The following is a 5,706-nucleotide window of genomic DNA, read 5'->3' as shown; positions in this document are numbered from 1 at the left end:
TGTAGTCTGAAGTGACGGGTCCACCCTGACAGATAAAAAACACACAGGGACCATGGGTAGCACCCACACGACAGGGGATGACAGGGGAGTGTGATAGGCTGTTTTGTCTAAGGAGCCACTAGGTGTGGGCAGAGTGGGAGGGAGAACATTCCAGAATAGAAGTTGAGGCTGGCTGAGGGATGATGCCACAAACAGCTGGGTCCTAGTTCCTGGGACCTGTGAGTGCCCGGAGAAAGGGACTTTGCCAGTGCGCTTAAGTTAAGGACTCTGATGTAGAGATTGTCCAGGGTTATCTGTGTGGACTCAGCACAATCACACTGATTCTCATAAGAAGGAGACAGAGGCCAGGCAACAGAAACATCTAGACAACTGGTCTAGATGTTGGCCTCGAGTGTAGCGAGAAAGCCCACACGTGTTCCAAGTCACTTGGGTGGTAATGACTTGTTGGAGCAGCACACAGCAAACCGGTGAGAGAAGGAAGACCCGTGGGGACCAGGGAGCCATGGGGTTTCCCTGGGCAGCTGAAAGGTGGTGGTGGTGGCGGGGGAGGAATGGCAGGTGGAGCTGGAAGGGAGGCTAAAGATCGGAAGATCGTTTCTGGTAGGCCCGGGGAGGAGCCTAAAATGTACCGCCCTGATTTAAACACCTCAGAAACGTATAGTGCACCTCTGTACATTTGGGTGTCGTTACCCGCCGTGTGCCTGGTGCTCTGAATCAGGGGACACTCCCATCCCCCACGACAGCATCCTGTCATCGCCCTAGCTGACAGATGAGTGGGGTGGCTGCTGGCAGTCCCTGACAGCGGCGTGAGGCAGGGTCTGAGTCACAAGTGGCTGGGCTACTGATCGAGCAGCAAGCTGCTCTGGGAAGACCATGCTTGCAGAATAAAGGCTGGGATAATTAGAGAGGAGTGGGCGACAGGCCGTCTTCACTGGCATGGTAGTGAAGCCCCTTCCTTGCTGTGGAGACTGTCTTAGGCCCTATAGCAGTAGTTCTCAGCCTTCCTAATGCTGCGACCCTTTAATACAGCTCTTCATGTTGTGGTGACCTCCAACCATACAATTACTTTGTTGTTACTTCATAACTGTAATTTTGCTATGTTATGAATTATAATGTAAATATCCGATGTGCAGGATATCTTATATATGACCTCCACAGGGGTCGAGACCCACAGACAGAGAACCACTGCCCTATAGGGTGTTTAGAAGTTTCCCTTGCCTCTGTCGGATGCCAGAAGTATCTCTCTTGGCCAGGCCATCAACAGAACAAAAGTACTCTAAACACGGCCAGATATCCCTGAGATGTTAGAGGCTCCTGCGCTGAGTTAGAGGCAGGGGACTTGCTTGTATCCAAAGATGTGCCCACGTGGTCAAGGGCGATGTTCTGAGCTAGGTTGCAGAAGCAGGCTGACACCAGCCAGCTCTGAGATACCCAGAATCTGAACTATCGAAGGACCCCAAGGGGAGCTGATGAGAGAGGCACTGGGTGCCATCTGTGGCCAGGGCCAGTCGAGGTTCTCATTCAGCCACCACCTGTGACCCAGGAGACAAACAGAGGGGCCACATCATGGGTGGGATCTAGGGAGGCACAGGGAGTGGTTAGCAACTGAAGGTGAAGTGGAGAAGGGGTGCAGACTGTGTTTCCAGGTCTGATGGCAAAATGGGATCATGTTGGGATTTTACCTTTGGGGAGAAGAGCAAGATTTCATGATATTTTCAGTTACAAAGACTTTACGTGTTCATTACAAAAACCCAAAGGTTACAGAAGTTGGTCGTGGGAAGAACTCACAGCTCTGTCTTCAGTGTTCCACAGAGCGGCCAGCACACAATAATTGCTGAGGCTGGGGTACAGCTCAGTGGGTAGAGGGCTCGCCTAGCACGTAGGACGCCCTGGGTTTGTAAACCGGATGGGGTGGTGCAAACCTGTAATCCCTGCACTCAGGAGGCAGAGACAAGAGGGTCAGAGGTTCAAGGTCATCCTCAGCAGTGTGCAGAGGCCAGCCTGAGTCAGGTAAGAGACTCTGTCTCAAGAAACAAAAACAGTCACACACACAAAAAGGTTGAAGGACTGAATGAAAAAGCAAAGGTCCTCTGTGATCTACCCTGTCGCCATGATATTCCGTAATTTTGTGTGCTCCACCCCTAGATTTTTCTTTTGGTCAGCTACTGACATAAAAAAAATTTTCAAAAGGGACATGGTTTGCATATTGTTCTGTAACTTCTTCTTTCATCAGGGTCTCACGCCTCCTGAACGCTGGTGTGACTGGATCTTCCTTCCTTTGTTTTCCTGCCTTCCTCCCTTCTTTTTTTCCCTTTCTTCTTTAAGGTTCTACATACTGATTACTGAACCAACCAGATCACTCATGTAAAACAGATGAATAGCAAATCTCAGCCTCAGTTGAGCCTAAATCTCCAGCCATAAAAACTTGGAACTGTGTCTGGTAGACCAGATGACCTCTGTAGAACGAGTCGCCCCGGGATTCGGTGTGAACAGCCTTGCTGCTGTAAATCCTCCACAGCATCTTAACAAGCTGTGCCTGACCTTGTTACCCACGGGACAGTGGGATGAGTTGGCTTTTGTTTCTTGGTCTGGGATCCCTTAATTTTGAAAGTCTTGTGAGAACACAGAGGCAGGGGAGCAACCGAGTCAGCTGATAGCCCACAATGGCAGCGATGATGATGATGGAGAGTTTTTTCTCTTCTCTTCCCCCACTTAAAGATATGGCATATCTTAGCTCTTCTAGAAGTGTGGATCTACCCCGACACCACCCGAGTTGCAAAAATGGATACAGAAAGGTTTGCAGAGGTATCTCTAAACAGTCCTTTCTTTCCCTTATCAAGGGAGCCTGAGAGTTGAGTGAGGGCCGCTGACGTTCAAGGCTTCCCCTTCTATGTTTCCTGTCTTCCCAGCACTCCCTGTGATGCCAATCAGATTGAAAGCGGTGCTCCCTGGAGGCCGAGCAGCAAGATTCAAGGCTCCCCCACACTAGGCAACCTGCACTGCTCTGGGGTTTGTCTCAGGACCTTGCTGCTATGCAAGATTTCTGTCCTGGAACGCTGTTGTGAAGGGTGCTTCCTAGGAGCGGGGCTCTGAGCTCAAAGGGACCTGGAGCAGGGAAGGACACATGCCGTGTCACTAAGGCTGCCTTGAAAAGGCTCTTCCTCTCTGGGCCTTAAGTGCTAATTCACTGCCTGGTGGAGGATGGGTGGGGTCCAGATGCAGTTTCTTCTCAGGCACAGGTCGGTGGCCGCCACCATCCCTGTTGTCACCATCACCAACATCACCATAATCACCACCATCACCATCATCCCTGTCATCACCACCATCATAATCATCACCATCACCACCATCCCCGTCATCACCACCATCCCTGTCATCACCACCATCACAACTGTCACCATCACCACCATCCCCATAATCACCACCATCACCATCATCACCACCATCACAACCGTCGCCATCACCACCATCACCACCATCCCAGTCATCACCACCATCACAACCATCACCATCACTACCATCTCCATCATCACCACCATCCCCATCGTCACCACCATTCCTATTGTCACCACCATCACAACCATCGCCATCACCACCATCACCATCATCACCACCATCCCTGTCATCACCACCATCACAACCGTCACCATCACCACCATCATTGCTGCCTTAGTCACTGTTCTGTTGCTGTGAAGAGACACCATGACCAAGGCAACTCTTATAAAGAAAAACATTTAATTGGGGCTGGCTTACAATTTCAGAGGGTTTAGTCCATTACCATCACGGTGGGGAGCATGGGGTGGTATGGTATCCAGGCAGGTGCTGGAGCAGTAGCTGAGAGCTACATCCTGATCCACAGGGAAAGAGAGAGACTCTGGGCTTGACATGGTCTTTTGAACCCTCAAAGCCCACCTCCAGTGACATACTTCCTCCAACAAGGCCACACCTCCTAATTCTTCTAATTCTTTCAATTAGTGCCACTCCCTGGCGACCAAATCTGTGAACCTGTGGGAGTCATTCTCACTCAAACCACCACAGTGACTTATCACCATTGTCACCATCATCACCATCATTACTACCTTCTCTGATGACATTAGCATCATCAGCATCACCATTATCTTCACCATTACCACCACTATCTCCAAAATCATTACAACAAGCCATCAGCATCACCACTGTGGTGGTTTGAATAACAATGGCCCCCATAGGCTTGTATGCATGAAGATTTGGTTCCTGTAGTTAGTGAAACTAACTATAGGAGAGATAAAGAGCTATGGCCTGGTTGGAGGTATGTCATGGCAGGCTTTGAGGTTTCCAAAATCTCTCATCATCCCCTGTGTGCTCTCTCTGCCTCCTGCTTGTGGTTTGAGATGTGAGCTCTCACAACATGGTAGCTGTTCTTTCCACAATCCCTTTGTTCTGCCATCATGGACTCTAGCCCTCTGACACCAGAAGCTCAACTAAGTGCTTTCTTTATAAGTTGCCTTGGTCATGATGTTTTATCAGATCAACAGAAAAGTAATTAATACAACCACCACTGTTTTTAACAAAATCTCAATTATTTGATTTTATCAATAAAGACTTGGGAGTCAGATGTTGGGGTGAAGGCCTGCTAGCTCAGAGAGGCAGAGAGAGCACCCAGCTGACCTTCCTCACCTCAGAAAACTCCTTCCTCCTCTCTGTCTCCAACCATTCTTTTTTTAATTAATTAATTTATTTATTAATTAAAGATTTCTGCCTCCTCCCCGCCACCGCCTCCCATTTCCCTCCCCCTACCCTCCCCCTCTCAAGGCCCCCTCCCTCATCAGCTCGAAGAGCAATCAGGGTTCCCTGACCTGTGGGAAGTCCCAGGACCACCCACCTCCATCCAGGTCTAGTAAGGTGAGCATCCAAACTGCCTAGGCTCCAACCATTCTTTTCAAACTTTATGTCTCTCCCTTCTACTTCCCGTGTGCCTCTCTATCTGTCTTTCTGACTCCTTCTTATTCTCTATGGTCACTTTCTGTCAACCGGCTACCCGCTCTGCCTCTTGACCTATAGTTGACTTTATCCAATCCTGTTTACAACATTCAATCAGAAAGCTCTTGGATTAAGGTTGTGTGTTAGGGCTGAGCCACACCACAAATAGAAACAGGTTTTTCTAGTTAGTACTGCAATCTTGGGGTTCACAGTGTGATCAGATATCCTGCAACCCTTCACTACTGCCATCACCTTCACCACTACCGTCACCTTCATTACTACCACCACCACCATCACCTTCATTACCACCACCACCACCACCACCATCACCACCATCACCTTTACCACCACCATCACCTTCATTACCATCATCATCACCACCATCACCTTCACCACGATCATCTTCAGCGCTACTGTCACCACTATCGTCACCAGCACCACCCTCCATCTTCCCCTTCCTCTTCCTTCCACTTCTCCTTGTGCTGATGGCTCTGTGCTGGAACCAGAGGCAGGGTGGAGAAAGTAGGGAGCACTCCATCTCACCTGCTCCTTTCAGTCTTTTGGAATCTCAATCTAACACTGCTTACGCCGAGGGAAAAACCCCTTTGCCAGCCACTTCCTCTTCCCCACTGCTCCTCTTATTACTTTTTGTCTGTTCCTCTTTAGTTTGCAGAAGCAAAGTCACTGTAATCACAGAGCCAGCAGCCCCAATCTCACCAGTGATCCACAGATTACCTCCTCCCAAAA

The 5,706-nt window shown here is 49.5% G+C and overlaps 1 protein-coding gene across 1 annotated transcript in view; it reads right to left on the bottom strand.

Annotated features, from left to right (window-relative positions):
* The window catches only part of Fhad1 (forkhead associated phosphopeptide binding domain 1), a 123,133-nt gene that overhangs the window by 52,266 nt on the left and 65,161 nt on the right, over positions 1 to 5,706 (bottom strand). The gene's annotated exons all lie outside the window — the stretch shown is intronic.

The sequence above is a fragment of the Microtus ochrogaster genome, chromosome 10 (assembly GCF_000317375.1).
Source record: "Microtus ochrogaster isolate Prairie Vole_2 chromosome 10, MicOch1.0, whole genome shotgun sequence".
Lineage (NCBI taxonomy): Eukaryota > Metazoa > Chordata > Mammalia > Rodentia > Cricetidae > Microtus > Microtus ochrogaster.
Note: the sequence above shows the minus strand (reverse complement) of the source record. Positions and strands in the feature narration are given on the sequence as shown.